General features: G+C 40.5%; 1 pseudogene across 1 annotated transcript in view; it reads left to right on the top strand.

Annotated features, from left to right (window-relative positions):
- Positions 1–3,408: 3,408 nt before the first annotated feature.
- The window catches only part of LOC308649460, a 39,208-nt pseudogene continuing 31,329 nt past the window's right edge, over positions 3,409–11,287 (top strand). Inside the window, exon 1 of the transcript in view lies at positions 3,409–4,040. The product of the transcript in view is annotated as an uncharacterized misc_RNA (transcript). The remainder of the gene's footprint in view (positions 4,041–11,287) is intronic.

The following is an 11,287-nucleotide window of genomic DNA, read 5'->3' as shown; positions in this document are numbered from 1 at the left end:
AGCGTCAGTTACAATGAATTTAAGACCAAGAGGACCATTATGTCTGCCTTTATTAGAATGTGATATAAATCCTGAAGTGTGGGCTACTGAAGGCAAAATTGGAAGGGCGAAAAGTGCAGTTCCAATCAAAATAGTCTTAAAGGACCCTTCTGTCTTTCCACATCAGAGACAATATCCCCTACGCCCGGAGGCAAAAAAGGGTTTATTGAAGATCATTCAGAACCTCAAAAGACAGGAACTTTTAGTGCCCTGCAATAGCCCATGTAACACACCCATTTTAGGAATTCAGAAACCCAATGGGGAATGGAGACTAGTTCAGGACCTGAGAATAATTAATGAAGCAGTTGTTCCCCTCCACCCTATGGTTCCTAATCCATACACTCTGTTATCTGAGATTCCAGCAACTGCTGCCTGGTTCACGGTGTTAGATTTAAAAGATGCCTTTTTTTGTATACCCTTAGACTCCCAATCACAATATCTGTTTGCCTTTGAAGAGCCAGATAGTGGATCTCAACTAACTTGGACTGTATTACCCCAAGGGTTTAGAGACAGTCCCCATCTGTTTGGCCAAACCCTAGCTAAGGATTTAACAGAGTTTAGAGATAAGACATCTCTGACTGTCCTGCAATATGTAGATGATATACTTTTGTGTGCCTCCACTAAAAGGGAATGTCAAGAGGCTACTAAAGAACTTTTAAACTTCTTAGCTGATAAAGGTTATAAAGTCTCAAAGAAAAAAGCTCAATTGTGCCAAAAACAAGTTCAATATTTAGGATTACAGCTGTCTCAAGGAACTCGCAAACTAGGACCAGAAAGAATAACCCCCATAGGACAATATCCTCTACCTGAGACCATAAGACAACTTAGAGGCTTTCTAGGGATAGCTGGATACTGCAGGCTTTGGATCCCTGGATATGGGGAAATAGCTAAACCTCTCTATAGCCTCCTCAAAGAAACACTACGCCAAGGAACGACTTCCCTCATATGGGAACCAGAACAGATTAAAGCCTTCAAGGCATTAAAAGGGGCCTTACTCCAAGCCCCTGCCCTCAGCTTACCCACTGAACAAAAATTCAACCTATTTGTTACTGAGAGAGGAGGGATAGCCCTAGGAGTGGTCACACAAAAGAAGGGACCAGCTCAATAATAAGCCAGTAGCTTATCTCAGTAAGGAGCTTGATCTTGTGTCTCGAGGATGGCCTCATTGTTTGAGGGTAATAGCAGCTGTGGCCTTGCTAGTTCCTGAGACAATTAAAATCACCCTGGGAAGAGACCTTATTGTTTACACCTCCCATGATCTCTCAGGAATTTTAAATGCAAAAGGTGAACTATGGCTCTCAGACAATCGCCTTCTAAAATATCAAACCTTACTTTTAGAAGGACCTGTAACTCAAATAAGGACTTGTTCTAGTTTAAACCCAGCTACCTTCCTCCCAGAGAAATTAGAGGGAAATCCTGAACATGACTGCCAACAAGTCCTATCTATAAACTACTCAGCTAGAAAGGACCTTCAAAACCTTCCCCTATCCAATCCTGACCTCACCATGTTCACAGATGGGAGTTCCTTCATAGAACAAGGAGAACGCAAAGCTGGATATGCTGTGGTGACTTTACATGACACCATAGAGGCACAATCTTTGCCCCCAGGCACAAGCTCTCAACTAGCCGAATTGATAGCCCTAACAAGAGCATTAGAAATAGGGAAACAACAGAGAATTAATATTTATACTGACTCCAAATACGCCTACCTAATCCTGCATGCACATGCAGCAATTTGGAAGGAAAGAGGATTTCAAACTACTGGGGGAACGTCTATAAAGAACTATGAACAAATCTTAAGACTGCTAGAGGCTGTCCATTTACCCAAAGAGGTAGCAGTAATTCATTGCCAAGGGCATCAAAAAGGAATAGATGAGATAGCAGAAGGGAACAGACTAGCAGACCAACAAGCCAAGGAGGCTGCTAAGGGTAATTCACAGATAACTACCTTAGCCCCTTTGATATGGACAGGTCCTCCCCCAGAGATAAGACCTCAATACACCCAGGAGGAAACTAACAAGGCACTATCTAAGGGAGGTATTCTTTTACCCTCTGGGTGGATTCAAATGGAAGATGACAAACTTTATTTACCTGCTAATTCCCAGTGGAAGATTTTACATACCTTACATCAATCTTTCCACTTAGGAGAAGAAAATACTCTCAAATTAACCCGAGAGATATTTGAAGGAAAGGATCTTTCAAAAACTATTCACCAAATAGTCAAAGCCTGTGGCACATGCCAAAGAAATAATCCACATAATTCTACTCAAAAGCCCCCAGGATTACAAAGAACAGGACAATTCCCTGGGGAAGACTGGCAACTTGATTTTACTCATATGCCTAAGAGTAATGGATTCCAATATTTATTAGTTATGGTAGATACTTTTACTGGGTGGACTGAAGCCTACCCCTCCCGAACTGAACAAGCAGGAGAAGTAATCAAGGCATTATTGCAGGAAATAATCCCACGATTTGGGTTGCCTCGAAGTCTACAGAGCGACAATGGAGCAGCATTTAAGGCAGCTGTCACTCAGGGAATATCAAAAGCCTTAGGCATTAAATACCATCTCCATTGTGCTTGGAGACCTCAATCCTCAGGAAAGGTAGAAAAAACTAATGATATTTTAAAAAGACATCTAAGAAAACTCACTCAAGAAACCCACTACCCATGGCCTAAGGTGCTTCCTTTAGCACTGCTCAGAATTAGGAACACCCCAAAGACATTAGGGCTCAGCCCATTTGAGCTCCTATACGGGAGACCATTCCTAAGAAATGATATTCTTAAAGACCAAGAAACTGCAGATCTAGTAACTCATATCACAAAATTGGCCAAATTTCAAGCTGAAATTCGCAAATATCCTATATCTGAGCCAGGTACTTCTCCACCTCTATATGAGCCTGGAGATCTAGTTATGATTAAGACCATCCCTTCAAACTCTCCAAACTTAGACCCTATTTGGAAAGGACCTTTTTCTGTAATCTTATCCACCCCTTCTGCAGTAAAGGTGCTGGGACAGGAGAATTGGATCCACCACTCTCGGATTAAGGCCTGCCATCCTGAGCCGATACCCAAAGAGACTTCTTCCCAAGAAACTGAGGAACGATACTCCTGTACTCCAGTAGAGGACCTAAAATATCTCTTCCGCAGAGAAAATGGTGATATGTAAACTTTTCCTTCTCTTTCTCCTTGTTACCATAAACAGACCAACTGAAGCTAACTCTTTTCTAATGTGGGCTCAACAGTATGCCATTAGGTTACAGAAAGATAATTGCTGGATATGTGGACTATTACCCCTTTCCAGCACTTCTGGATTACCTTGGTGGGTATCCCCATTACAAGGAAAGGACTGGATAAATTTACAATCCTTAATGTTACAACAAAAGAAAGAAAGACCCTATTTACAAGACGCCTCTCGTGCAGATGTTAATTTATGGCCTATAAATGAAACTTTATCACAACCTGGTCATGGAAAGATTTTCACTTTAAACCAGACCAACCTTCAGACGTCCACTACTGTTAAATCCCATATAGGCCCATCTAATTCTCTCCTTCCACTACCTGCACCATCAATATGTCACAGGTACAAAGATGGTTATTATCAAATTTGGGACGGAGATTTATGGCTCACTCCCACTATTGGGCATTTAAACCAAAAGGCCCCACTCTGTTGGGAACAGCGAAACCATACTTATGACACGTGGCCTAATGCTACTCGAGAATTAGGATGGACCCCAGAGTCACAATGTCAAAAAATTATAGTTTTACAAGCCAATGATTGGTTTGGAACAAATTGGCTTTCTAGACCTAAAACTATTTGGCCAGCACCCAATGGGACTCAATGGATATGTGGAACTAACCTATGGCCCTGGCTTCCCCCAGGCTGGATAGGAAGGTGTACAATTGGGTACCCCTGGATGCAGGGGAGATGGACCCCAAATATAACACAGCCAGCAAACCTCCTCAATCTCAAACACAGATGGGGACGATCTGTGTTTCGTTGGTATGATCATCTAGCTTCTTTGTTTATCCCACAAATTGGTTTAGAAGATGTAATGTGGCATGTGGAGACTTTAAACAATTATACTCAAACTGCCCTCCATGATGTTGAGGAAAGTATCTCTCTCCTTAATACTGAAATAACACTTATGAGGAAGGCCATCTTACAAAATCGAATGGCTTTAGATGTCCTCACTGCAGCCCAAGGTGGTACTTGTGCTATTATTAAAACTGAATGTTGTGTTTACATCCCTGACAATTCTGGCAATGTGACAAATATCCTTAAAGATTTACATACTCAGATAAAAGCCATGTCCTCACCAACTTTGTCATGGGAACAATATCTTAGCTCCTGGTTCTCCGGTACTTCCTGGTGGAAAACATTGTTAGTCTCTGTCTTTGGTATCATACTTATTGGCATATTCCTGTGCTGTGGTATTTATTGCTGCATCAATATGGTTCCGATATTAATGAATTCTTGTTTCTCTTATAGACCGCCCATCGCTCAAATGGCCCTCCAGCCTATTACTTCTCAATCGGACTTCTATCATGGACCACTTGATAGACCCGATTTTTAAAAGGGGACTCCAAACTGCTTGCCCCAACATCGCCCCTTTTGTCAGCCTGAAGAAGCCAGAACGGTCTTTGCCCCCATTCCTTACAGCAGTAAGGAGTTCCCCAAATTAGAGGGGGGAATGAAGCCAGATTTAAAGTTAGGTAGTCAGTGTAGTTAGGTAAATCGGGTCTAATACCGAGTGAAATCTAAAATGGAGGCCATGCTGGGAATGACTCAGAAAAAACACAGGACAATGGAATGTTAATGGAGCCCAGGAAACAGCCCCAACAGATTTGAAGATAGCCCATCACAAAGAAGTGTTAATAAACAGCCCCCAGCAAACTTAAAGATACCCCATCCCAAAGAAGTGATAATGAAGTCCTTCCTGCCCGATGACTTCTTTGGCCCACCTGTGTCCCAACCCCTCCCACCTACATTCCATCACCAAAACTATAAAAAGGGGAACACATTTGCCCGCCAACTGGATTCCATCTCTTGGGTCCCCTTCTTCCTCCGGGAGAAGTCTTTTCTGCTGTCCTTTAATAAACTTCTACTTTCTACTCTGACCTTGCCTCGGCGTGCTTCTTTGGTGTTATTCTTCAACATCGGGGAAGCAAGGACTCGTCACCCGTCAACAGCGGTAACAGTTTCATGGGAGATTAAATCTAGTACCATTGTGTTGATTAGAAAACTTTGGAATGAAAACATATACTTATTAGGTATGTGCTTTCCTAAGGACACAAATAAATTCTCATGAACCTTATTGAGAAGTTTTAAGATAAGGAAAACAAATATGCCATTGAATAATTGCAATTTAGTGTGATAGATTATACGAGCTATGATAAAGGATAGCAGGTGGGAAAGAACAAAAAAAGGAGATTATTGGAGAGATGAGCAAAATATGTCACATGGGTGTAATCCCTAAACCAGGATTTGGAGTTATCCAGTTGACAAAAGAGAGGAAGTCTGGACACTCACTTATTTTTTAACCATCCAATAAATATTTATTGAGCACCTATTGTCATGAGCCATCCGTGGACTGTGTATGGACTATGTTGCCCATAGTAGCCTCCTGAGGTGATAAGTCTGGCACTGGGAATTCCCTGGGCCACTCTCCTCAGGGACTGACCACCTGATGCAGGTGAACTTCCCCCTCAAGCTCTGCCTAAGATCCCACACAGCACCTGAGATGGGTGTGACATGCCAAGATGTCACTCAACCTACTGACTGCAAGACATCACAAAGGAAGACTCCACCCTTGAAACCTTACCCCTACCTTTGATGTACCCCCTTAAATAAACTACTGGAGCCATTTTGTCTAGTTCAATTTGTCTAGTTCAAGAACCCATGTGGTGGCTGGGGATATAGCTTAGTTGGTGGAGTGCTTTCCTCTCATGCAAATGAAAAACCAGCCTCTACCTCAGAGCAAAGCCTGTCCAAGGAAGGGACATGGCCTTTGTCCTTGGAAAAACCCACAGAGCACTCCTAAGCACATTCTCACCCTGCTAAGTTGTTTATCTACAAATAACAGGAGAGATCTGCTGCCCCAGGTGTCCCTGACTCAGTCAGGCTAGGTGGGGATCCATAGCAACCCCCTAGCAGCCAACAATCAGCATGAGACAGGGAAAATACCTGGGATGCCAGATGACCCTCCCAGTAGTTTATGGTGGTTGATAACAAGTTGGGAAACCATGTAGTTCAGCACTACACCCCTCTTGGCTTAAACCAATCAGTTCAAACGAATACCCCTTTTGTTCTGACCAATCACCCCTACCCAACTTGTTCCCGCCAGTGAATATGCTAATCATGTTTTAGAGTTGTTATTTGATTTTCCCGCGGTGTGTGATGATTTGCTAAGAGATGCTATGATGTATGTGAAGTCCCTGCCTTCTCCAAAGAATGTATAAAACTGCTGCAAACCCTGGGCTTGGGGCCTCTCAGCGTCACCAGTTGCTGTGTGTGCACGCAGAGGACCGAGCTAGCTCGCAATGAACACCTCTTTGCTGCTTACATTGATCTTGGGTCTCTGTGGTCTTTGGGGGTCCCGAATTCGAGCATAACACAAAAGTCCTGGGTTCAATCCCCAGCACCAAGAAAACAAATAAAATAAAATAAAAAACCTATGTGGACTAGATCTATCAGGGGCTTCATTTTTGTAAATATATTTCTGAGTGTTTGTGTTTTAATATTTGTTAATTATTTGTGATATTAAGATTTAAGGTGGCTATTTAGGGTGGCTTGGATTCCTCTGGTGAGAAGAACCCCCCAATGAGACACTGGCTGTCCTCTCCCCGAAAACCTACTGTATACCTAGTGGAGTACAGAATGTGCAGAGGGTGGAGATGTAAATGGCATTTTTGGAGTATGTTGCTGGTAAAGCAGCAACTAGAAGAAACTGGGGAAGCAGGAGAAAATGAAGGTGTGCAGTCAGAAAAGACAAATCCTATATCCACCACACTTACTTGCTGTATAAACTTAAGCAAATAACAAACATTAAATATCACATGCCCCATCTGTACAATGGGAGAAAAACTGTTTCATAGGTGATTGTGCAAGTTAAATGAACCAATAGACATGAAAGTTCCTCCCATGGTTTCAAGACTAAAATATTATATTCATCAGCTTTTGCTATATAAAAGCTAAAGAAATCTTTGTAACATTTGTTTTCAAGCTCACTGGTTTTCAGACCAATTTCAGATCAGCCGATCTAGGCTTGATTTGAGTAGGAGATTCTGCTTCCAGCTGTGGATTCAGCCCACTTATATCATTCTGGGCTCAAGCTGTAGAGATACAGGCTACCAGGGTATGGTCTTCTCATGGTGACGCCAAAAGCACAAATGTAACCATGCAAACCTTTCCTCATGTCACATTCCTAATATCCCACTAGTCAAAGCAACTAGATGGCCAACAAACTTTGTGCCTCTCTAGAGCCATGACCTGGGTATAAATGTATATACTACTGAGGGGAATAAGATTTGGCAGTAATTTGTTTTGCTATATATTTTATTACAGGGGCTTATATGCCATCCTAAGGAGCTTGAATTTCATCCTGAAGGCAATGGAGAAAGACATGGTCAAATCTGTGATTTTAGTCTCTCATTGTGATACATGCCTGTAATCCCAGCTACTTAAGTAGCTGAGGCAGTAAGATTACAAGTTCGAGGACAGCCTAGGCAATTTATCGAGATGCTGTCTCAAAATCAAATTTTAAAAGGTCTGGGAATGTAACTCAGTGGTAGTGTGCTTGCCTAGCATGCAGAGGCCCTAAATTTAAAACCTAGTATCACAATAAACTGAATCTGAGATTCTAGAATGCTCGTTCTTCTTCTGCCACAGAGGGTGAAACTGAAAAGGGAAGAGACTAAAAACAAAAATGCCAGTTGCAGTAATTTCTTGGTCTACAGATGACAAAAATCTGAACTGGCAATACTCTTTTTTCCTGCGTGGATGTAGGAAACTCTATTAAAATAAAACAAGAGAGCAGTCCAATAGGGTTTAATCCTGGATCTCCATACTGAAGGATTTATTAGTTTTATTTTATTTGCCTTTTTTATTAGGTTATTGAATAAATCTGATCAGTGCAGTTCTTCCTTTTGACTTGAAAACTAGAATTAATCTTAAATCACATAAACCAATGTCTGATAAATAAAGAAAGTGAAGCTCAATCCGACATGTGTAAGAGGCACATCTTATACCGGCTTTGAAGGTTGGTAGTCAAATTTTCAGGAATTTTGTGAATCTGTTCATTTACCCAGCCATCATTAAAAATCAGTTAGATGGGCTGGGGTTATGGCTCAGCGGTAGAGCACTTACTTGCCTAGCATGTGTGAGGCACTGGGTTCGATCCTCAATACCACATAAAAATAAGTAAAATAAAAGTATGGTGTCCATCTACAACTAAAAATATTTTTTAAAATAAATTATATAAACTTCCAATGAAATAAATTATTCTAAAAATAAAGGGTAACCACTTCTGCTTCCAGCCAAGATGAAGTAACAAGAAATGGACTCACTTGCCCAGTTGAAAAAAAAAAAGAAAATTTCAAAAAAATCTAGAGGTGCTGATGTTGCCATACAATTTCTGAAGCTGTTCTTGATGAGTCCATTCATACAGTACTATGATAAACATGGAAAATGCCTCTCTTTCTCACTTATATCAAGCTATGTCCCTTTTGCTCCCAGGGTGCCATATAAAGTGTTCCTTGTATTTCTTTTAGTAATCCTCTCCTTGAGGATTCCAAGACAAATCAATGAAGCTGAGTCAGTACCTAAGACACACAATTTACTCTTTGATCCATCTTTTGTCTCAGGTACATGGTTAGGGGAAATGTCCAGGTGTGCAAGATTGGAGGGGAAAAAAAGAAAAGTAAAAGAAGAAAAGCAAATGAAAAGTAGGTCCAGACATGTCTAAATGCTGGTTTTGACTCAATAGGAGCTATTGTGGTATTCAAGCTTGTAGGTAGCTTTCCATTTTTCCTCTGGTGGTAAGAACTGGTCTTAAACTTTCTTTGACCTAATTTTCTCCACAAGGATAAGTCTGGGCAGAACATTTGGAGCTAGACTTTGGTTACCTAAGGAAATTGAAACAAGTGTCAAATCAGTCATTTCAGGGTATCCTGGAATAGAGTAGCCAACAGCTTCCAGAGCAACATGCCCACGTTTTATCTTGACTCTATGACACCTACCTCACCCATGATTCTCCATCCATGAAAAACACACCCTGTGTAGTAGGAAACACAACAAGAATGTGAAAGACTACTATCAGAAATGGGCAGATAGCAAGCTGTGAGCCCAGCTAACTAAACAATGGCAGCATTTCAACAAGGAAGGAAGGAAGGATATCTCTTACTCTATTCTCTGCTCCTCATCTCCCTCCCACCTCTCCTCAGTTTACTGAATCCTTCCTTTTCTGGTATGATACCAGCACCCTATATGGTGGTGGGGCATGCGGGGGGTGGGGGGGTGGGAGGGAAGGTTATAAAAAGAGCAAACCTGGCCCCTGAATCTCTCTGGCTTCTTGTCGCATCACGTGACTGCTCTCTTCATCTCATATGCACTCCCAGCATGATGCCATCTAATATGTTGTGATGTAGCCAAGGAAGCCCTCAGCAGGGGCTGAATTGAGGGGATTGCATGATCATAGACATTCAACCTCTAAAACTATGAGTTAAATATACCTCTATTCTTTATGCATGATCCAGCTTCAGTGATTTATTATAATAATAGAAAAAAGACTAAGATAATCAATTTTGTATTACTTGTTCTACTTTACCAAGAGATCAGGGTACTGTGATTCTGAGTGATTTCTAAAAGCATGACAAAGAAGATTTACTCCCTCTTCCTATCAAAAAGAGAATAGTTTGGGAAGAACTAGTAGGACCAAAAAACTGCGATTATTTGTTATATGAAATATGAAAAAAAAATTGTCAACTCTTTTAGTTAAAAAAGTGTTGATTCATATTGTCTAATATCTTAGCTTCCTATATTTACTTAACCAATGAGAAAAGAGTAATTACATAGATTTTTAAATCCCATTAAGCTATTTCCTTAAATGATATACCAATGTGTATATTTTATGTTCTCTCTCTGTTACTGAATCTGGTATTTATATTTTTGTGGATCTGAAATGAAGGTTCAGAAGGATGCATGTGAAAAGGCAGGAAGAATGTAAAATAACTCTTCTTCCTTCTTTTGGATAACTTTAGTGTAAACTGAGGAATATGTACCAGTATGAGGTAACAGGAGAAAATGGAGGCACTGAGGGGTTAAATGTCTTAACTTCCCTTAATGCAGAAATGAACTGAGTTTGTGTTTCTTGACTCCTGCATCAGCAAATCTCTGTCTGCTGCTTAACTTATGACTGCATATTATCTACTCAAATCATAGTCTCATATTATCTATCAAAGCAATCTGATAAATGCTCAGGGGAACATCTATGTTGCATTTTGATATTTGTTCATGACTGCTGTCCATGTAGTTGCAGAAGATTTTCATGTTTAGGGTCTTTGTAGAAAGACACAAAAGCATTACAAGACAGTAGAGAGAATTTTGACAAATCATAACCCTCTAGGAATGCAATTTTGTGACAGTGTTTTTGTTTTTGCTTTTGTTTTAGTTTTACATCTCTTGTAATTCTCCAGAGGCATAATGCTGGCAAGTACAGGAAAATTTAAAACTTTGGAGGTTTAAAACATACTTGTAACTCTTCTATCAAATGATTTAGTTCAGGCAGGGGTTTTATAGAGCTCAATTCTAATATTAGACAAATCAGTCCACTTATCTCTAGCTGACCTATTTGTTCATCCATCCAAGTCATTATCATAATCTCTCTATAGCTTCTGTGTTCTGTAAGATAATTAGCACATATGGAATCCATTTGTTGTGGGCAGTACAACCTGCTTGACGATAAGTTTAATTAACCTAAATAGTTTATGAAACATTTTTCCTCCAAGACAAGTGGCTGGTAATTAAATAAACAAGTAAGATGTACCTGGATGATAGTAGTCAGGCAAATGCAAAACCCTCCTCATTCCAGGTGTGTTTTCTGTTCTATACAGCAATTCTAGAGACCTCTTTGCTACATCATTGAGTATATCCAGGATTTTATGGAGGTCTATCCAGATGGCTGTGCAGTGATGATGTCTACTCAACCATTATACTATATTAGCACCTTCATGTATTTTTAAATGATATTT

Source organism: Spermophilus citellus (genome assembly GCF_964194105.1).
Source record: "Spermophilus citellus genome assembly, chromosome: 5".
NCBI classification, from domain to species: domain Eukaryota; kingdom Metazoa; phylum Chordata; class Mammalia; order Rodentia; family Sciuridae; genus Spermophilus; species Spermophilus citellus.
Note: the sequence above shows the minus strand (reverse complement) of the source record. Positions and strands in the feature narration are given on the sequence as shown.